The sequence below is a fragment of the Macrotis lagotis genome, chromosome X (assembly GCF_037893015.1).
Source record: "Macrotis lagotis isolate mMagLag1 chromosome X, bilby.v1.9.chrom.fasta, whole genome shotgun sequence".
Taxonomy (NCBI): Eukaryota; Metazoa; Chordata; class Mammalia; order Peramelemorphia; family Peramelidae; genus Macrotis; species Macrotis lagotis.
Window position 1 is genome coordinate 386354406 of NC_133666.1, and position 24333 is coordinate 386378738.

General features: G+C 34.6%; 1 pseudogene; it reads left to right on the forward strand.

The window, feature by feature from the left end:
* LOC141499170 (purine nucleoside phosphorylase pseudogene) overlaps positions 1-14756 on the forward strand; it is a 109496-nt pseudogene extending 94740 nt beyond the window's left edge.
* Positions 14757-24333: the final 9577 nt, after the last annotated feature.

Sequence of the window (24333 nt, forward strand, 5' to 3'; positions counted from 1 at the left end):
GAGATCTGAAGGCTCCAGACTTTAGCAAGGAAAAAAAATGCTAAGGGGAGGAAGAACAATAGAAGGGTGAGAGAGAGCAAAGTGTAAATCTTCAAAACTTCAGTGAAAGAAAGAAATATACTGACTTTCATTATATTGAAGAATGAAAACTCACCCCAAATGCTAATGAATGTGGCAGGAAGAATATTTTAAAAAGAAACAAAACAAAACTAAGACCTACAAATGGAAATAAGAACCAGATCTTTCAAAATTTCAGACATGTTCCATTCCACATTATGGAGTATGTGGATATGTCCTGTATGATGTGTGTGTATGTGTGTGTGTGTATGTGTCTATGTGAACCACTACTGTGGTTTGAAAGTTTGAAGTTTTGTGTGTCTTATTTCTGATATCCATCCAAGTTTAAAAGTCAGAAGAAGCTAAAAGTAAGAATAAATGCATGACTATATAAAAGAGGCATAATTCAAAGTAGATCCAAGGTCTAATGTCTCTGATAATTCCAGGTTGAGATTTATATCTTTTTTAAATGCATCTTACATCATCATCCTCAGCAAGGAGCTGCATGATATAATGGAATAAACCCTAAATCTGGAATTAAAGAACCTTGGCTCTGTAATTCACTACTTATAGGATTTAATCTGTCACAATTTCTCCATTATTCAGTTTACTCATCTATAAAATGAAGAAGTTCTCCTAACTTATCCCTCAGATCTTTCCAATTCTTAATCTATCATACTGTGATAAATACCCTACTATATTCATTTATATTAGGATTATAGGATTCAAAGAATATATATATATATATTACATGGGATCAGAACTGTGTGTCACAGCATTGGTTCTCCTTAAACAGAATCATCAGAGGATCTGAACCAGAGAACAAAAAGGAGTTTATGGGCATAACCTCCATAACAGAAGTTGCAGCTCTAGGAGGAGTACAAAGTATAGAGGCATGCAAGCCCCCTTTTATCCTTGTCCCTAAGGCAGTCCTCCTCCTGGCCCCTATTGGTTAGATAGCTGGGTTCACAATCTTTCAGTGAGTATCATTCAGATCCAGTTTTACCCTTTTAGATAGATAATTCTGTATTCTTCCATATATGGGGTCAATCAGCACAGTGCTGTATAATCTTTGTTACCACCTGACCTTGGGGAAGTGGAAACTTTACATCTCTTGCTGGCATGGCTTTGGGGAAAAGGAAGATGCATTTAAACCATGAGGGAGGCTTCACTCGGTTATAGTCCCACTCAAATATTCTTGGCACTATTACCACACATTGAAAAACATCCCCTACCTTTAAAAAACACTAAAACAAGATCTTTTTTATTCTAGGGTTTATAATTTAGTAAATCCAGCAATTCACCAATCAGAAATTTCTATTAACCAAAACTTCTTCAACTTTGCTAGAATAATAATCTTTACTCATAAAGGTGACTCCTTAGTGATGAGGTCAAGTAACCTCATTGAAGGACCTTGCACCCTGACTAGGATTTAGGAAATCCCTGCCCCCAGGCATAAGACTAGACCCCCTCTCATTATCAGCCCAGGAGATCTAAATATGTTTTCTGAATCACTAAATAAAGAGCAATTTAATTCAGCATTAAGTGTTAAATATATTTAAATATACTTTCAATCCATTAAAATTGATACTCTCTATTTACTAGTATTTCTAATTAAACAGAATACCTTATTTCTCAACAATGACTCATATAACAGGGGATTTTCTGAATGTATTTTGGGAAGTTTGGACTTTTGTTGTTGCTGGGGGTTTATTTTATTTTATTTTATTTTAATTGTTCTTTGATGGGAGAGGAGAGGTCTGTATTTTGATTTCACTGATATAAGGAATGTCCAGTAAAGAAACAACCTGTACCAATTTGAATCAACAATTATTCTGCAATTTACAGTCTTGCTTACTTGGGCCTCTGAAAGCTTTAGTGTTCAGATACACACAGTCAGTATGATTCAGAGTTCACACTTGAATCCATGTCTTTCTGAATCCAAGACCAGTTGTCTTTCCATTATGTTCTACTGCCTCTTGTGAATACTTCACTAATCTATAATTATAAGCTACTTGAAAAACTATTGTAACTGTAAAACAGCAAAACACATAATAAATATATAAGATCGATCACAATGTCCATAATTTTATATTCTTTTACCTATTTGTTTTCTAAAACTGTTGTTTCAATAAGACTTTTCACCCTAAATGATTCTATTTGAAATCAATTTTTAAGAATTAACATCAAGTTATCCAAAACCTTCAAGTCAGTCAAAGAGAACTTTAGGTCAATTCTCTACTGAACTTGGAATCATGCATATAGCTAACCCCTAACCCCTAAGCCAGCTTTCATGAGTTGATTGAGTACATTTTTGTTCTCTTTAGTAGCAGTTCATGGATAAACCACATAATCTCACCAGTTGTGAGAACAATACCTTTCCTCCTTCCCAAATAGATGATAGATAGTAGAGCATTGCACAAGTTCTCCAGAGAGGGGGCAAGCAAGCTAATAGATTTTTCTTGATCCAAATTTATTTGTAGGATTTTTGATATATTTAAAACTTTCATAAAGCCATTAAGTATTGCTTTGGAAATGCAAAGGTACACTGTATCATCAGGAGGGAGACAGACGTAGTCAGGAAACAGGATGACATCTGAGTGAGCAGAGCTGGGATCCAGGGACAAAGAGAGGTCAGGAGCAGGAAGGACATGGCCAGGGTGATGAAAGGTCTCCAAAAGTAGAACAGAGGAAAAAGAGAAGGCACGTCATGGAGGTCCCAAGGTAGATGATTAAGGAACTAAGGCTGAGTACAACCTAGTAGGAGGCTTTTGCCACAGGCAAAGAAGGAACTAGAGGATTTTGTTTCAAGTGAATGCCTGCCAAGTAGTCCCTGGGAGAGGCTATTTAATCTTGGGAAGCCTGAGTTAATATGACTGAACACCAGTCTGACAATTGTACATATGGCTTATGCTATATTAGGGGGGGAAAAAACTCTGTATACCATTTTAGTCAAAATCTGTCAGATAAAATTTCTTTGGAGAAAGGTGCAGAGTGCACTCCACAATTCAGACTACCCTCTCTCTGACAAGTAATTTCTACTTCATATTTTATAATAATCAGTAAGCAAGTTATAAAGTTCTGCTGAAAAGTAAAACAAAGAAATACAAATTAAGGATTTTTGATTTACCAAAGAACCTAACACCAGATCAACCTTAGTTCCTTGGGAGTGAGACATGCTCCCTGCCCTTTCTTTGTATCCTTAGTGGCTGATTCATAATAGGTGTTTAATAATTATTCATTGATGACTTGACTTTCATTATTGTTCTGTTGTAATAATTAAACGACTTTTCTTCCTTTGGAAGTCTTTTCAGCCTTATCATAGCCAATTATCAAACTGCAATACATACTCCAATCTTCTTCAATGGATTCAGTTATCTGATATGATTTCACCTCTACCCTATCCCCTGTGATGATCTTCAGTGACTTCAGCACTTAAGTTGATGACATTTTTACCATTCTCATGTTGCTGCTGTTCATTGGTTTTGGATCTTCTCTGTAAAGGAAACAGATGATTGTCAAGAATCAGATGGGTATTGTGGAATTAGGGAAAAAATTTGACAAATTGTATGAACAGTTAGCAAGTAATAAATAAAAAAGGTTTCTGAATAACAGTGGATAGCCAGCTGATAATGTAAGTTTATTGCTTAGTTGATCTACATGACTTTGTGACTTTGTCCAATAATTCTCAACAGCAGGGAAGAATAAAGAAAAAATCAGTAACTAAAATGCGCACAACAAATAGAGAATGTTATCCAATTTAGGTGCTTAGCAAAGTGGGGAAGATAGAAACTCAGATAATAAAATTTTGTGTTGGTAGAGAACAGTATTGCATTGTTATTATTTAGTGATGGGATAGAGGCAAGGATGTGTTAACAAATGTGCTAACTCTCTAAGAGAAAAAATATACTTAATAACATTTTTATCTATTACATTCTTAAGTCTAGAAATAAAACCCCCAAATCAATCATTTGCATTTATTATAAATTATTAGAATAATATATAATCAAAGCATTTGAGAAAAGTAAAAATGTTTTTGCTGAAAATTTAAAAATCTGCTCCTAACAGAATAAGTAGACTCCACACACCACTGAATAGTAGTGCAGTTTTCATTGCTCACTGACAATGGTCTGAAGGTCTTCACTATCTCTTTCTAACTATTACAAGAATTTATTCACTAATATTCCCCTTTTTCAATTTCACCCTTCCAAAATTATCTTATGTGTAACTATCATATTTATCTTAGGATTCCAGGTTTTAAAACTTGGAAATTCTATAGTCCTTACTCCTCCTTCCCTCTGGACCCTCTGGACATATGAGGAAACTGGGACATTTGCCCCAAATCATAATATTTGTTAAGTAGTAAAATCAGGACCTCATAACTCTGACCTTGTGGTCTTTCTATTTTCCTGAAACATGATTTTTGTCCTTATTTCTTCCCTGTTCAAAAATCTTCAGTTTCATATACATTGTTGTATGTGGAATAGGGAACTTCCCACGCCAGTCTTCAAAGTCCTCCCTTAATCTGATCATTCCAGCTTAACTCCCACTTTCTACTATACTAATCCTACTTGCATCCAAACTGGACTCTGAAACACATTCATTGAGCACTCCATAATTTTCTATTTCACCATTCATACTGGCCCTACCTAGAACACCCACTTTCTTACATTTCCACTTGTCCAAATATTATCTCTTCTAGAATAACTCAACCAACTTCATGAAGTAGTGATCTTCCTCAATTAGGTGTGATCTCTCTTCTGAACCCTGCTAGTATATTGTCCTCCTTTGATGGCACTTACCACCTTCTGTCTTTTAACACAGTGCATTGGAGCATTACCCCGAGTTTCTAATTGTAGGTCCATCTTTTTTTTTTTATTTCCTTAAATGACAATAATCTTCCAGTGAGATTTTATACCCTGAGTCTTGGAAAACTAGGGTCATCAAAGAATTGAAACTGAGTGCCATTGCCAATGGAGGAGGTGTGTGGGTATGTGATCAGTCTGCTGCACATTACAAACAGTTCAATAAAAACAGCATAAGGGATATCATGTAGAGATAAATATGCCTGAAAAAAAGGATAGGTTGGAATACTAGACAGGTAACTTGAGTAAGGAAGAAGCAATAGACAAACTGTTCTCCTTTACAATGACAAGAACATGTGTGTATGTACTTACACATGAACACATACACATATACACACTCATACCCAACCTGTGAATAACCAGCTTTACCTGAAGAGTTACAGGAAGAAAAACTCAATCCCTCCCAAGCCAGCTCGTTTATGGATAATCTTAATCATGAGAAAGGTTTTTTCATTCATATTTCAGCCCCACATTGATCATTGTACAACTATTATCCATTGCTCCTAGTTCTACCCTCTAGGGTCAAGTAGAACAAGTGAGATCCCTCATCTACATGCAAATCCTGCCAATCTGTGAAGACAGATATTATGTGTCTCTTTATCTTTTATCTTCTTGGTTTAACATTGGTAGTTCCTTCAATTGATACTCTTAAGATGATCATCACCATCCTGATTTCTACCCTTTGAACATGACTACCTTTTCCTTCCATTAAAAGAAAATTACAGGGGTGGCCAGGTGGTGTAGTGGATAAAGCACCAGCCTTGGAGTCAGGAGTACCTAGGTTCAAATCCAGTCTCAGACACTTAATAATTACCTAGCTGTGTGGCCTTGGGCAAGCCACTTAACCCCATTTGCCTTGCAAAAAAAAAAAAGAAGAAAATTACAGTAATCTGACTCCCCCTCTGCCCCCTCCCCCTATTTTCAGGAGACTAACCAAAGGAAATAACCATTTTCTCTTTTTTATTCTCTTTATATAAATCACACGGTCAGTTCTTTCCTAGTTCCTCATTCAACTCCTCCATTATATCCATTGGATTTGTCTATTCTTCTTGACCCCTTTCCTTTCCTTTTTTCTGTTTCTTTATGTTCTTTTTTCCTTCTCTAAATTTGTCTTCAGTTCATAAGTTAGTAATTATTATTATGCAATGTGACTTTTAAAAAAAAATACAGCCTTTTTTCCTTTAACAATTTGGCATACAAAAGGATAAGCATTTGTTTCCTGATTTATATGACTAGTATTATAGATCTGGTTTCTTTTTTACAAGGCTGAGCATGTTTTGAAGTTGAGACTTCTTCAGCATCCTTCTTTATGAGGTAAGATGATTCCTCATACTTTCTGGTCCATGGAACTCCCAAGTCCTTAATCTTCAAATGTCTTGCAGTCAATAACCAATGTCAACCTTAGACATTTGTTTCCCTTTTAAAAGATGATTTACTCCAGTCATAGTTCAATGAACATCATTTGTAAATTTATCTTACAAAAAGAGCAGAACAAATACTAAGAAAAGCAAATGCTGAGTCATGAGTTCATTTTTTTATGAAATCATTAACTTGAGTTGTAAAGCATGTACTTGGCATGGTCTTTCAACCCAATGAAACCCTAATATCCTAAGATTGATCTCATAGCAAACTTGTTAAGACAAGTGTATAAAATTTATTAGAACTAGCTACTGAAAGAATCTTTCTTATATTTTCATAATTCATGACTTGCAAACTCATAGAAACTTGCCTTTTAATTTTCTACATCTGAGACATAAATCCCAAGCTGCCAGGTACTTAAAAGGCCATCAGATTCGATCCTTTCACTTTTGAAATGTGAGAACTGAAGCACAGAATGTTAAAAATGACCAGCCTGGAATAATACAATATGTATAAGCCACTGGACCCAAATCCAACTCTAAATATGCTATACTAAGACTGATGGTAGCAATTGCTACTTGTTTGCTGTCTCTCACTTTGTGATCTCCTGAGGTTGTTTTCTAATGGCCTATATGTTCATTAGAAATCACTTGTACTGACTAGATATATTGCAAAATTTGGTCATTGTTTGAGGTATTGTTGAGGCAACTACTTATATATAAGATTCACAATCTTTTGAAGCATCAAAGCAGAGTAGATAAAGTATGAGACTTGAAGTCAGGAAGAACTAGATTAGGATCCTATCTTTACCATACATACATACATATATATGTGTATATATATATATATGTATATATATATATGACATGCTAGCTATATTCTCATAACTTCTCTAAGATCCGCATTTCCTTATCTATTAAAGGAGACTAATAATATCTATTGGAGCTATTTACAGTATTGTGGACTTAATGGACTCAATGAGACAATGTCCCTAAGGTTCTTCACAAATTTTAAAATGATATATAAATTTTTTTTATTATTTCAAAATATTTACCATTAAAAAAGTGAAGAAAAATAAATTTACTTTTAGAAAACCAATTAAATAACTTTTCTATCAATGAAAAGAGCAGAACCAGGAGAACACTATATACAGCATCAGCAACAATGTGCAATGATCAACTATGAACAATTTAGCTCTTCTCAGCAATACAATAATCTAAGACAATTCCAAAGGTCTCATGGTGGAAAATGCTATCTATGTCCAGAGAATGAACTGGTGGAGTTGGGCTGCAGATCAAAGCATATCTTTTTAGTGGTTCTTTTTTGGGGACCTATTCCTTTTTTCATAACCTGACTAAAATGGAAATATGTTTTATACGATTGCACATACATAATCTATATCAAATTGCTTAGCATCTTAAGTAACAAGAGAGGGAGAAAATTTGGAATACAAAAATACAAAATCTTTTAAAAATACAAAATCTTTTAAAAAATGAATGTCAAACATTATCTTTACATGTAATTGTAAAAAAAATTGCTTTAAAAAAGACCTTTGCTGAGACAAAGGTCTCAAGTCCTTTTTTAAGTAAAACTTATTTTCTAATGATGAGGATATTTCTTGATGTAGAACATTTCTTAAAAGATTTTTCATAAAATTTTCTTTAATAAAAAGGAATGATTCTCCACAAAATATAGTTAGAGTCAGTTCAGTCATGCCCTCTTTATAAGACTTTCTTCCTCAATTCTGGGCTTATATATATTTCATTTTTTTATACAGAATTTTAATTTCCCCAAACAAATCAGAATTTAAAGGGGATGGAAATGTTTGGATTAAAGGTCTTATAGTCAGACTAAAGAAGTTTTAAAAGGCCTAAGAATGATACAATTGTCATCAATTTCCCTAGGAAAGACATAAGAAAAGATAGAACTATTCTGCAGCATAGAGTTTACTGAATAATAATGATGTTAGAAGTCTATTACTGCCTACACTCTATACTCAAAAACCTTTTAATGGTGGTAGAAGAAAGAAAAACGTTTTCCTTTCTTTTGTGTGTTCAAAGAAACTTTTTTCTTCAGTGATAAGAATTGTTCAGGCATAGCTCCCACTCAGTCAATCAGAACTCTACAGCCTCCTCCCTAGAATCTACACTTTGGAATCTACCTGTTAACAAAAGTTAACAGGAAAATAAATTCTGAAGTAGCCAGGGTTTAAATCATGTAGGGTCTTAGAACTTAAAGTCAACATATCTCAAATTGTACATGAATTATAAACTAGAGTTGGGAGAGACTGAAGTTATCATCTAGTCCATAAGATCCTGAGAAATTAAATGATTTGTCCAAGGTCACACAAATATTAATTGGATTTTAAGTCTTCTAACTTCAAATCCCATGCACATTCCTCTTTACCATAACAGTAACATTTAAATAATATTTAAATAGTTCATTCTGTTGTAACAGAAATTTAAAGTCATTAATATGAACTTTCTGGAGTTCCATTAAATTCTTCTAAAATGACTGTCATTATAAAGGGACTGGCTCTTCACATATTTTACATATTTCCACCATTGTTTTGAAATGGTTTCAAATCCTGTTAGGATAAAGTTTGCGACTATGTTCCAACTTTGCTGTAGGTTTTAACTATGTCTCTGTAGCTTTTAACCATGGCCAAAGTTGAGGGAAAATACTTTCCTAAAATTCAAAGATGGGGAACTGACTAAGGAATGAACTTTAGCACACTTTAGCAAATTCCAGTTTTTCCCTTCCACTTTTAATAGTATCTTATTTTTTCCAATTACATGTAAAGATAGTTTTCAACATTCATTTTTGTAAAATTTTGAGTACCAAAATTCCCCCCTCTTCTCTCCCACCTCCCTAAGACAACAAGCAATTTGATATGCTTCACTTGTACAATCATAATAAATATGATAAAACATAATAAAAAAAAGTAAAAATAGTAGGCTTTGATCTGCATTCTGAATCCATAGTTCTTTCATTTTTCATTACATTTCTTTTAGAATTGTCTCGGATCACTGTATTGAGGAGAAAAGTTAAATCTATCAAAATTGATCATCACAAAGAGTTGCTGTTACTGTGCTCACTGATCTGGTTCTGCTTACTTTTCTCAGAATCAGTTTATCTAAGATTTTCCAATTTGTTGTGTTGTTGTTTTTTTATTTTTTTCCCTGAAAATCCTCCTTCCTATAGAACAAAAGAATTCCATTACATTCATGTACCACAACTTGTTGAGTCATTTCCCAAATGATGGACATCCTCTCAATTTCCAATTCTTTGCCATCACAACAAGAGCTACTAAAATATTTTTGAACTAAAATATTTTTGTCCTTTTTTCTTTTTTTATGATCTCCTTGGGATACAGACCTAGTAGTGATGTTGCTGAATCAAAGGGTATGCACAGTTTTATAGTCCTTGGACAGTTTCAAATTGCTCTCCAGAATGGTTGGATCACCTCACAACTCCACCAATAATGTATTATTTATTAGTGTTCCAGTTTTCCCATATCCCCAACAATATTTATCATTTTCTTTTTCAGTCATGTGATTTGATACCTCAGGGCTGTTTGCCTTTCATTAATCAATAGTGATTTAAAGCATTTTCCCATATAATATAATTTTTTATTTCTTTATCTGAAAGTGTCTTTTCATATCCTTTGACCATTTATAATTTGAGGAATGACTTGTATTCTTATAAATTTGACTCAGTTCTCTATATATTTTAGAAATGAGGCCTTTATCATAAACATTGGCTGTAAAAAATTGTTTCCCAGTTTTCCTCTTTCCTTCTAATCTTGATAAGCAAATTCTATTTTCAAGTCTAGAAGTCTTCAAAATTTCTTTAACCCTTTATGTCTTAATGAGTCTTAGTCTATGGTAAAACATGAGCAAAATATCTAGGGGCTTCTAAAGACAGGGAGTCCTTCTACATCTTCCTCATCAGAAAAGCATGTTTTTTCTAATGCCAGCATCCCTGGGTGTGTGTTTGCAGCAATGTGAGAAATAACCAGGCCAGGTAGATAGTCATAGACAACTTCTTTTATTGACCACAATAAACCAGGATATTTATACTATAGCTACAGCAGTTATCAATTTTCCACTCCAGGTGATTCTCAAAATGCTTATTATTCTTATCACTATACTATTTTTCCATAATGTTAAGGTATATTATATCATAGGTGTTTTTCAAGATCTGTGCCCGATATTTTCATGGTATGTGGTTAGCCCAACACCCTGAATCATAGGCAGTCATGCAAATCCTTGGTTCGCATCACAGGTAAACCTGGAGCTGACCTCAGAGATCCTTGAGGAACCTGGATCAGATATCATGACTTTCCACATGTTTCATTTTCATTGACATGCAAATTCCTGGAGAGCCTGGATTATGACATGGTTAGCATAGATTCTAATAAGTATTCAGTAAGAATCACAAATGATTTTTTTCCTTAAATTAAAATGAGAATATAGATTTTTGAATTTAAAATCTATATGGAAGAAAATCTTTATTTTTTATATTTAGTTTAACCCAATCATGCTAGATTGGGCAATGGATCCAGTTAGGCAACTAGTAAATTTATTGCTGTAGTCATAATATTGTTAGGATACTCATGAAGCTGAAATAAATGAACTTCCAATTGAGCATATCCACTACCTCCTACCTTGCCTTAAGAACCATTCAAGTAACAAGAAGAAAACAATGAATGCTATTCTCAAGAATGTAGATTTGACTTTATACTGTGTTTCACTTCAGGTTGTTTTTGTGAAATTTTTGGTGATTTTTAGTCATTTAAACCAGATTTTGATAGATTAAATAGCATTTATGCTTTTGTACCACGCCCATTAGAACTTAGATTGTATTTTCATAAAAAATCAATTTCATTCTTTTATGAATATCAGTACCAAAATTTTGACTCACTCTACTGAAGTAAGATGATTTTCATTTCTTTATTTTCAATGAGCAAGACAGAAAAAATCCTAGGTTTTGTTAGCTGACCATAAGAGGGTCACATGCATGGAACAAAGGAATTACTATTAAAACTCTTCTTCCATAATGGAAATTTCCTTTGCTTTTCTGCAGGTGGTGTTCAATTAGTATGAATCACTGATAGTGTTCACTTTTCCACAACTTAGCTGCCAAACAATAAACAAATATCTCATGGAACTAGACCCAAAGACCACTAACATTACTATTGCTACTGAAAACTGAAATAATGGCTTCTGTGTTTGGAATATAGATGTGTATGGTCACTTTAAAATTAGAGTTGATAAATATAGAGAACTCACACAACCAGCATAAATGTTAACGAGACAGTGTGACTCTAGTTAAGTTATACAAATAGGTTAGCCTAAAGTTAGATCAATAAAAAGATCAAATAAGGTCATAAAATATAGTTTGGACACTTAACAAAAGCTAAAAATTTAAGTCTAAATTATGACCTATTTCTGGGGATTGTGAGGCAAAATCCCAGGAAAAACTGACTTTGAATCCCAACTCAGCCTTTATTAGCTGTATCATTTTGACAAATAAATAGCTTAATATTCATGAGCTCCAGTTCCCTCATTTGTAAAATGACAAGAAATTTCAGTGGAGTTTTTAAGTTACTAAGAGAACTACTCTAAAAGTTTTATCTAGGTGCTTGAGGGCTGAGGTGTAAATACCCACAACAAGTTCAATGAGCAAGATTAAAAAACTCAATCAATATGGAATAATAATAATAATAATAAAATTTATTAATTTATTATTTTGATTATAACTGTATATATTATACATTATTATACAATATAATTTATACATTTTAAAATTATATTATATGATATATAATATAAATTAATTTATAAAATTACAATTAATTAAAAGTTAAATTATAAAATCAAATAAATAAAATAGGTTGCCATTTATATAGCACTTAATCAGTACTGGTCACTGTTCTAAGGACTTTATAATTATTATCTCATTTAATCCTCACAACATTCCAGTGAAGAAGCTGTTATTATTATTTCCATTTTATAGATGAAGAAATTATGGCAAACAGAAGTCAAATGACTTGCCCAGCGTCATACAGATGGTGTCTGAGATTGAATTTGAAAGCAGATCTTCTTTATTCCAGACTCAATCCTTTAACTATTTTTGTCACAGTTAAATGACTGACTTTCTGTGTTCACAGCATAAGCTGATTTCAGTCCTAGAAAAGAAAATGAAATGATTCAAGTAGAACCTCACATTCCTCCAGGCTGAGAGGAAGAAAGCAGTGTTCCTAGAGGAACATGGAAGAGTAGATCAGAGACAACTTTTGTCAGAACAGAAAATGATGATCATGATGTGCATTTTGTCCTTGAAGACCATGATATCAGGGAGGTGATGCCATGACAAGCACATGAATTAGATTTGAGTGAGGGAACTGTGCTAAGTCACCAATCTCACTTTCTTCTCCAAAGTCATCTGAGTCCAATGGTGAGTTATGAATAAGGATGTCTGGAGATAGCTCTGGATAAGAACATTAGGGTTAAGTGACTTGCTCAAGGTCACACAGCTAGTAATTGTCTGAGGTTGAATTCAAACTCCTGTCCTCCTGACTCCAAAATGAATGCTCTATCCCATGTCACAAAGAAGAGGGAAATGACTTCTATACAATTAGAACTTAAAAATTGATGTAAGACTCCTCCTAAAGAGTAGAGAGATAGATATATTGAAAAGGAGGAAGAAGTTGTCATCCCAAAATGATCTTGTAGAGACAAGGGGGCCATCTGGGGAGAAACCATCCAGTAACCATAAGAGAAAAGTATATTAGTTTCTTGCTACAAAATATACAGGCAGATCTTTATTGGATGCTCTGATATAAACAATAGAGAAGTCTTTTCCCCAGGGAATGCAACCAAAACATAGCAGAGCATTCTAGAACTTATCAAATGAACGATGACTCACACAGTCAAAAAAGCACCTCAAGGAGGAATCTACCAAGTATTATCAATAATTATGAAGTCATGGGCAAAAAACTTCATATCAGAGGGGTATAGATTTTCCTTAATGTTGTCAACTAAAGGAAAAAAATGCAGAGGAAAAAAAATTCCAAAAGTGAACAGCTAAGGCAATAGTGTCTGAGAATTAAATTTCATATAACCTGGGTCTCAGTTTATTCATTTGTAAAAATGGAAATATTAATATAAGTAGGTCTATCACAAGATTGTTGAGTTGATTAAATAACATATGTAAAATTTAAAATGGGTATTAGTACTAGCTATTGCAATTATAATTATTTGTATTTCTGAACCCAGATTACAAAAAAGTGATAAAAGAATCTTGACCAAAGACGAATAGTCAATATGAAGAAAGAAAAATAGCAGAAATTCATAGGGAAAAAAATCCATTAAAGAAGCCAGGGGCAAAATTCATGACTTCAAATTACTCTTACAAAAGACTAGAAGTTTAGGAAACAAGATGACTAGAAATCCTAATTCAGGAAAACAAATAAATATTACCTAATAGACATTACTAAGACTCTGGACTGTATATGTTATTTAAAAGAAATGGTCTAGGTAAAGGGTAGGTGGGTTGGGCTGATAGCATTTTATATTAAGAAAGTATACCTAAGCAAGGAAAATCAGAGGGAGGGTTAGAAGCATGTAGAAGAATTCAAATATGAGGATTATAAGAAAACTGCTCAGTGGCTATCACCCTGTACTAAAAAACCACCAAGAAATTGCATTGATTGTGGTTCTGCTCTGTGAGCCTTGGCAAAAAGACTGAACCAATGCCAGATCTTTGACTCCAGTGAAATACCCAACTTTCCTCAAAGCACAGTATCAGGACACACAGGGCAGCTGATACTTGGATACTTAAATGACAAATTCAGGGATGATTCCTCTCATATGAAGACTACTTACTTTGAAAGGTAGCATTCCCTGTGGGGGTTTTCTGACTTATGAAGGGACATACCTTAATTTCTGTTGGTGGGCTGAACCCTCAAAATGAAGTTGGAGATGTTATACTGATTTGGGAGCATATCTTCTTGGCAGGACTCAGGCACCAAAATTCACTCAGAGGGTCCAATAATGAAAGGTTTAAGAAGAGTTTCCCCCTCTGATTGATTCAACAATCGGATTCTAAGACAGAAGGCTCATTTCTTATGGAAGTAAATGGAACAGGAAAGATCACGGCAGGAAGGAACCTATTCTATGGTGAGGTGGCCCAATTTTGAAGACATTGCAGAATGTAGGTTTCTACAGAAACTAGAAGCTGATGCTGATAGCATAAGCACAGTGCCAAAAGTGATAGTGGACAAGTATCACGACCTTTGAATCTTTGGATTCTCCCCATCTTAAAGAAATTAGTATTGGACTCTGAAAGCCAGAAGACAACCAGGTATGAAGAAGTACTGGTCCTTGGACACCTGGCTGCAGAAAAGTTGGAGAACTTGCCTGAATTCTTGTGGAAAATATGTAGCCACTATCTGAGAGGACTTTTTAATGTATGGGCTTCCTGGCTTATCCTTTCCCTGATGCCCATTTTGCATTCCAGTGGTCAATTTTGCCTCCTTATTTGAGCCATTTAGCTTTCTGTCCTGAGATTGTGGTAGAAAAATGAGAAATATTGGTATTCTCTCTCCTAATGGTCCCTAATTCTCTTTTATTGCATTGGTCCCTTCCCCGCCAAGGAGAGCTAATCATCCCACTGGAGTGCCTATTCACAGTCCATCCTTCATCTACTTTGCAGCAAGGCTGCTGCTAATATTGCTAATATTTTGAAGACTACTATTAAGTACATCTGTGAGACCTCACTCTGCCATCTTATGACTTCTGAGGTCCTTTGTGGACCATATTAGTGTGTGTTATAAACTTAGTACTATGTGGGAATAAAAAGACAGGAAGGAAAAAAAAACTATACTGGGGAAAATAGAGAATTACAAGAGAGATTAGAACTTCAAGATGTATGGAATTACGATAACTGTCAGAGATATGGAAGCTTGGTTCTTACTTTTCTCTATTTTCACTGAAAAGAGGAGCAATCTCTGTACTGTGAAAGATGAAATAAAAATGATCAATTGGAAAGCTGATTCTCTTGCTAAGTTAGAGGGAACCTCACTCCCCTTGATAAATCCAAATCACCTGGTGCTGCTAAATTGTATTTCTGGGTCCTGAAAGTACTGGCAGATATGATGGCTGAGCCATTATTATTGGTATTTGAAGATCACAGAAAACAGGAAAAGTATTACAAGATGGGAGAAGAGCAAATGTTGTCTGAATTGTTTTAAAGGAAAAAAATAGCCTATTTTATTGTAAGGTTTTGAGAAAACTAAATGAAATGGTTTTTGTAAAGCACTTTACAAAGCAATTGAAAAACTAATGTTAAGTCAGCTATCATTATTGCATTACTTTTCAAGGAAATGCATTAGTATCGTGAATATGGTTTTTTGCTTTGAGTCTTCCTAAGTTTGACATAAAAGTGTTTTTTTCCCACTGAACACAAGAGCAATTTCATGTTCATCATTATTTATTTTTTATTTTAAAAAATCAAAGTGGTTACAAAACCATTTTACAAGAGTCTATAAAAATGTTTTGCTGCTAAGAAGCCAATTCAACAAGCATTTATTAGATACCTGCAAAAGGCCAGCCATTGTCTTAATACTGTGGATATTAAATATAAACAGAAAGATAGTCCCTGCCCTCAAAGAGCTTACATTCTATTAGGGGAAGACAATATATAAAAAGGTGAAAATTAGGAAAGAGGGAAGGAGGCATGGCATAAAGGCATGCCACACAGAGGCCTGGTATAGAAAATCCAGAGTCAGGAATGGAACTTGAAGAGAAATGAAGGCAAGGCAGCTTGGGCACTTTCCTGAAAATGGAAAAAGAAATAAAGAATTGCACTTATGCTGACAACCACAAATAAGAGAGAAAGAGAGTGAGAGTGAGAGTGAGAGAAAGAGAGAGAGAGAGAGAGAGGTGTGTGTTTGTGTGTGTGTGTGAGAGAGACAGAGAGAGAGAGAGAGAGAGAGAGAGAGAGAGAGAGAGAGAGAGAGAGCAGAGAACAGAGTTGAGCAGAATGTAAACTATAGGTCAGTGACCTTGATTTTGATTCCTGGGAAAATTTTAGAACAGATCATTAAAGAGATGCTTGGCAAACATCTAAAAAGGGGAAGTGGTGATTACAAAGAACCAGCATGGTTTCATCAAGAACAGGTCATGCATGCCAAATAATCTCATTTCCTTTTTTTAATAGACTTTTTTTTAAAGCTTGATATTGAGAGGATTGCTGAGGCTGTGGTATATAGGTTTTAGTTAAGTTTATGATAAGGTTTTGCACACTATTCTGATGGAGAAGAAGGAGATATATGTTTTGTCAGCCCATCAATAAGCATTTAATAATATCTATTAATTTATCTGCTATCTATTAATACATTGGATGATAACATAATGATAACATAATCAAATGGATTCAAAGATTACTTGCTAATATTCATTGTCAACAGATCTCAAGGAAAATCTGCTTGACCATGTGCTGTTTAAGATTTCTACCTTGACATAGATAAATAAATGAATGATATGTTCAGTAAATCTGCATTTGACACAAAACTTGGAATAATAGTTAACACAATAAATAATTGAATCAGACTCCAAAAGAAAGCTAAATCTAATTAAAAAAAGAAATTTAATAGAGATGAATGTAAAATCTTACATGTGGGCACAAAAAAATCAATTTTACAAGTTGTTCATAATTCATTTTCAAAGAAAACCAATGGCATCACTGGGTGATGTCTTGACTTGTGCATGAATAGGATTTAAGAGAAGCAGAGTTGTGCAAAGTTGTCAGCCTCTCTCTCTTTACTGAGTCATCGAAGTCCATAGAATGGTTGGAGGCATAATTAGACAGTAACCACTGAAAAAGATGTTGGGATTTTAGTGGGCTATAAACTCAACTTGAGTCAGCAGTGTGATATGAAGCCAAAAGAGCTAATTTGAACTTAAGATACATTGAGAAGGATATGTCTTTCAGAAATGGGAGGGGATAGTTAACAGGCCTCATCTGCAGTACTGTGTTCAATTATCAGTACCATAATTTAAGAGGGACATTTATGAGCTGAAGAGTTTTCTGGGGAAGGTAACCAGGATGGGAAAATAAAACCTCTTGATTGAGTTCCATACATATACATATATATGTATACATATATATGTATATAAAATGTTTATATACATGTATTGTTTCTCTATATACCTGTGTACATGCATATTTATGAATGTACATAAATATGTATATGTATATATTTATATACATATGGAACTGGGCATGTTTAGCCTGGAGAAGAGGAAACTTTGGGAGAACATTTTAGATGTCTTTTAAGTATTTAAAGGGCTATTACCTGAAGGGAGGAAGGGAACATTCATTTATTAAATATTTACTACATGCAATCATTGTGTTAAGCATTTTATAAATATTATCTCAATTGACCCTCACAACAACCCTGGGAGGTAGTTGCTACTATTATCTCTACTTTAAAATTGAGGAAACTGAGGCAGACAGAAGTTAAATACCTTATCTAGGGTCACACAGGAAGTCAGTACTTGAGGCCATGTCCCCTGAGCCAACGTACTGACTCTAGAGACTAAAAGGAGAGACTGAATTTATTCTATTTGGAGGGTAGTACCAGAATCCATGGGTGGAAGTTTAATTTAACTAAATTTGACTAAAGTTTAGTTTAGCTTAAAGATAAACCAAATTAGGTTTAAGGTCAGGAAAAACTTCCTAGTATTCAGAGGGTTTTTTTTGTTTTTTGTTTTTTAGTTTTTTGCAAGGCAATGGGGTCAAGTGGCTTGCCCAAGGCCACACAGCGAGGTAATTATTAAGTGTCTGAGGCTGGATTTGAACTCAGGTACTCCTGACTCCAGGGCCGGTACTCTATCCACTGTGCCACCTAGTCGCCCCTAGTATTCAGAGTTTTCCAAAGCAGAATAAAATTCCTCAAGAGGTGGAAGTTTTCAAAGAGGCTGAATGACCACTTCTTGGCCATGGTGCAATGGAGATTCTTTTAAGGTATGGATTAGACTAAGTGGTCATTGAGGTCCCCTCCCACTCCAATGAGTTGCTTGCATTGCCTCACAGGATTTTCATCATATTTGAAGAAAAAGTTTTACATATTTTTTTTTCCATTTAATCTCCAAAATGTCTCACAAATGTGAAGCCTAAGACTCAGAGGGGTAAAAGGATTTGCCAGTGGTCATACCCAGAGTTAATAAATGTGAGATGCTGAATTTGAAACCAAGTCTGTCCCGTCTCCAAATCCACCTTTTTACCATACCAAGCTACCTTCTTTGTAGTAAGGCAAAGGAGGAGGAAAAAGAGAAGGATCAGGAGGGAAAAACAACTTCTTCCATAAGTCAATTACCATGACTTTTCCAGTTCTCTTACATCTCACTCTTTGGCCCTTTTCTCCTGACTTCTCCTTCCACTACCACTCCCTTCTCCATCTCTTAGCTAGGTACCATGTTGTTTCACAATGACACAATGGATGAGCTTAACTGTAATGAGAGCATTTTAAACCAGTGAATATGTTCCTGAGTCTTCTTTAGAAGATATTATCTCAGTCTTACATGATACTTTTCTTAGGTGCCTCAGGGACCATCCTAGTCATGACTGTATTTCCATAGGTAGTAGTTAGCTCTTTGTTTCTGTAAACAAGCAATATCTGAACTGCACCAAATAAGTAGGATAAGGTTTCAAGCAAAGTTTCAGTTCTTTGACCTGGAGCAAACTACTTTGCCCCTTTGGACCTCAGTTTCCCCATATGAAAAATGATCCAATTAGACAAGATAATATTTAAAGTTCTTTCCAGATAAAAAATTTAGAGATGTCATGATTACTCCCTGATCAAGAAAGTTCAACATCCCAGATACAAAGGGGAGCATCCAAAAGAATAAATAACTGATCAGTTCATCTATAACCTCCCAGCTCTTATCTGGCACTGGTTTGGAGGATCTGAATTTAATTAATTGTGAGGCTTAAATAACACAACACACTTTCTGAACTTGAAAGCACTATTTAAATGTTAGTTATTATGATGATTAAGATGAAACTACTGCTATACCTTGAAAAGTTTATTCTGGGAAAAGTAAAATAAGAACTACAAAGTATCACAACTATTTTAGTCAAAAAGGACTACTAGTGGGAACATGACTTTCCATCCCCTTTGTCTGTGCATCTGTAAAGCCAGCCCATCCAGATGAGCTGTAACTAATTATGGATTATTCACTTGGTAATTGTATGATTCCAAAGGAAGAGTTCTTCCAAAGGCATTATCCCCCATTCAGTTATCTCATGCAGTTTAAAAGAATTTTCAGTATTACAAAGTAGAATTTTTATTTTTATAATGAAGTTCTAGTATTTTTCTGAAAGGAATATGCACTAAACCAGCACTATTATTAGTTTCAGTAAATCTCACATGAGGAAACTGTCTTTACCAAAACAAATTGTTACTTTCTCTGCAGCTCATGGGCTTTCAGAATTACTTATAGGATTAACAAGTAAAGTTTTCAACGGGTGACTTGTCTGAGTCTGAATCAGTCAGAGGTGAAAGTTGAACTCAGGTCTTCTTGCCTCCAAGCTTCTGTTCACTATGCCAAACTGTCTCTCATTTCTTTAATATTAAACTCATTTCTTCTTTTTTAAATTTTTATTTATTTAAGGCAATGAGGTTAAGTGACTTTCCCAAGGCCACACAGCTGGCAATTATTAGGTGATTCAGGTCATATTTGAACTCAGGTCCTCCTGACTCCAGGACGGGTTTTCTATCCACTGTGCCATCTAGCTGCCCCTAGCTTTCTTTTAAGAAAGACAAGTTCTTATCACCATTTTCCTATAAGTATTAATAGAGATGAATAATGATATTAACAATTATAACCCATCAGGGATTCCTGGGCTTTTTTTCAGATCTACCAAATAAGACTTCAATACCAACCTGATCAAATGAAAATCTTTCATGTTTTATAAATTCATGGAACTCTGGAGGAACCTAAGATAATCTAATGAATATATCATCAACTTAATGAAATCTGTCCACTATAATTATTTTGATAATGTTTAGGAAGAATTATTCCAAATCAATCCAAAATAATGGATTATTGAAACTAGAACTTCCAATTAAAGTTTAACTTTCCTTATATATTTAATATGACACATGGTATCTTGCTTTCATAAAACATAGGACAACAGGATGATACATTCTTTTAAGGCAAAAGAAGAAAAACTTTAACAGAAGCTATTTTCAATGATCCTAACAATAGAGCTATAGGACAACGTTCTCTTGAATCTTGAAAATTACTAATGCCAATTTACAAATAGATACTATTCAATTTAATTCAGTAAACATTAAGGCTTTACTGAGTCAGGGAATGCTAAGGTAATTGATATATTCAAGTCCCTGGGGACACAAGGACAGATGGAACATATTTTGAAATTCATTCAAACCCCCCCCCTTCTATAATCATGAGGGAGGAAAGGCAGATACACAAGAGCAGGTAAGAATGTGCTATTTAAGGATGTCAACTTGGAATTCAAGATGATTAGATCAAGATAAACTTCAGGATGAGACCAAGTACTTTCAGAAAGCAAAACAAAAGCATTGCATCATGAGTGTCACTGTGACCAAAATAAGTGTTTGAGAAGAATTCTTGACCCATATACCTGCTTTCTTTAATCCTATGAAATCATTATAAGAATGATACGCTGCATTAGGAAGAGTACTGAATGTAGGATCAGAGAGCTTTGTGAAAAATCCAACTTTTGGCACTTTTGACCTTGTGACCTTAAATAAGTCATATCATTTGATTGAATCACAATTTCTCTGTCTGTAAAAGGAAGGAAGTGGGCAAGATGAATTCTTACAAACCTTCTAGCTCTAATCTATGATTCTATGGTTCTATGTTCTACATGCATAAATCTTTGATGAAAATGTGAGAAAGGAATACACTTTCACTGACAATTTGCTACAGAAGACCATATCTTCAGTCACAAAAAATAACTGGAATACTGAAAAAATACAAAATTCTCTTATTATCATTATTTGTTGATTACTAAAAGAAAAAAAAGCTTTTGATTCCAATGACCAAAACAAAACTGAAAGACTCTCTTCCATCAAAACAAGATCTCTTACCCAAATAATCTATTTATTAAGGACTTACTAGGTGTCATTTAAGGCAGGGGTCAACAAACTATGGCATGAGGCCAAATCTAGCTCATTACCTATTTTAAATGACCTTAAAGAAATTTATATATACATATGTATACATATACATACACAAATATGTGATTATGTAACTGTCTATACATACATGTATAATATAAACATATACACATTTTTGTTAATGGTTGGAAAAATAAAAAATTATAAACACATGAAAATCATGTGAAATTTAATTTTTTGTATTCAAAAGTAAAATTTTATTAGAACATAGTTAATTTGTTAATTTGCCTACAGTCCATGGCTGAATTCATGCTGCAATTATGGAGAGGAGGAATTGCAACTGAGACCACATGTGGTGCTCCCATTGCTTCCCTACTATTGAGCACACTACAAATCACAATGCAGTAGTTATAGTATATCTAGAGTGCCACAGATTTCACCATACTATGATTTTTTTTTTTACCAGCACATGCCCATTAGTTCAAAACAAGTAAAGAAGAAAACAATGAATCTCTAAAATGGAACTTTTAAGGTACAGTAAAGAGTGTATTATTTTCTTATTGAATTAAATGTCAAAGCAATGTGTATTATGCAATGACACTATAGATATTCTAAAAGAACACAGCACTCATTACAATGTTCCCAACCCACAGTAAATCAATGTTCAAAAAATTAGAGAATTTAAAATTAAATACCTCATCACATCAGAATTTATCAAATTTATTAAAAAGAAAATGAAGCTGCAATCACAGTATATTGTTAAGTGGCTCATAGGTTAGCCCAACATGAAAAGCCATTAAAATGGTGGTTATTTAAATAATATTTGATTGAAAGAGCCAGGAAATATTTTCAGACAAAATAAACTTAATTAAAATGATTATCCTTTCAGTGCAATTAAAATCATATGCTTGTGTAGTGATGACAGAATTTGGAAAAAGATGAGAAGAAAAGAATAAGATGACCTTTTCAAAGAGATTAGCCATGAAAGGGAAGAGAGAAATAAGATGACACCTAGAGCTAGTAGATCAAGTAAGAGATTTTTGAGGATGGAGGAGACATGGGCATGTTAAAGAGAAACAGAGAAGCAGCCAGCAGAGAGAAAGATTAGTGAAACAGTGTAGATGATAGAAGGGGCAATCTACCAGACAAAGAGGAGATGGCCTGTTAACACTTGTGTATGTTTTACGGTTTGTCTTGGCAAGAAAGGAAGACCACTTCTTCAGACGACAGAGGTGTAGAGAATGAGATGGGGATGGGAGGTAAGAGGAGAGACATAGAAATGATATGAAATGAGAAGAGGATAAGTATAAATTCTCAGTGAACGACCTCAATTCTCTTTTTTAATGAAATGAATCAAGGTTCTCAGCTGAGAAGGTGGAGGAGGTGTAGCAATGGAAAATCTGAGAAGAAATGAAAGAGTTTGGGAAAGTGACTATGGTTAAAAAAGACATAGTCAATCAATTAGGGGTGTGTTAAATGATCACCCTGCTTCCATGAGGGTCCAGTAGAACTCATGGCTCCAAGACTCTAGGAAAACAGTTAAGAGGACAGGCAATACCCAGAGCTCTTATGAGGTTGGAGGAAATGGAAATCTGGCCAGAGTCCTCAGGACAGAGGTCAAAATGTTTCAGCCAGCAATGAGATTTGATTCAGACTTTTTTTTATGCTGCTCTTATGTTGCCATGGGAGAGTTAGAATTGCCATAATCATCTTGAGGGCCTTAGGGAGAACTGTTCACTTTTCTAGAAAGGTCAAGTCCTCGGACTGACCCAGAAGCTATTTTCTAAGCTGTCTGCACCTGTTTGTTCCTTTAATTAGTTACAGTCTGTGTTCTCCACTTGTTCCCAACTGTTTTCTCTATTTTTATTCTCATCATGTGCTAGATCCTCCTGTCTCATGTGCAGCATTTTCCTCCTTACTTCCCTCCCTCCCCACCCTAGTCTTCTAGCAAGAGCCAAGAAATGTTTTGGGAAAATTACAGTCTTTGGAGAATTTCTGCTTCTATTTCCTACTTAATATCTTTCATCAAATACCTCTTTTTTATTTTCATCCTGATAAGGCAACTGACTGTAGAATCAGAGGTCTTGTTGAAAGGTCACACCCTAGGAACAAGACTGGTCTTATGAGTGGATATCTGACGGTGTGAAAATGGTGGAAAGAGAGTTCGTTTTGGAGTCAGTGAACTGTCACTTAACTGCCTCTGTGATTTCATGCAATAATTTCACCCCCGGGCTTCAGTTTCTTCAACCATAAAATGGGGTTTAACTTAAATGATATTAAAGGTCTCTTTTGGGGCAGCTAGGTGGCACAATGGATAGAGCACCCCCCCCTGGAGTCAGGAGTACCTGAGTTCAAATCTGGCCTCAGACACTTAATAATTACCTAGCTGTGTGGCCTTGGACAAGCCACTTAACCCCCTATTGCCTTGCAAAAACTTTTAAAAAATGAATATTAAAGGTCTCTTTCATCTCTAAATTCGAGGATGGACCCATTTCTTCTAAAGAGGAAATAGTAATTCCCTATAATTCCTTATTAATTCATTACTGGCTTCAATGTTCTGGTTTTGTTTAACTTTTTTGTTTTTAACTATTGAGAGTTTCCCTCTTAAACTTATTAACCAATATTTTAATTGATATCTAAGAGGAAGAGAGACCCAGACCCAGAATAGTTAAGGGAGAGAGAAAGAGAGGGAAGAAAGGGAGAAAGAGAAAGGGAGAGAGACAGAGACAGAAAGACAGAAAAAGAGAAAGATAGAAAGACAGAGAGAAAGAGAGAAAAAGAAGCTAGCAGGTTATCTTGAAGAGGCTTTCATAGTAAGGTGGAATGGTAACAAAAACAAATTTGATGCTATCATTTTATAACTTTTAACAA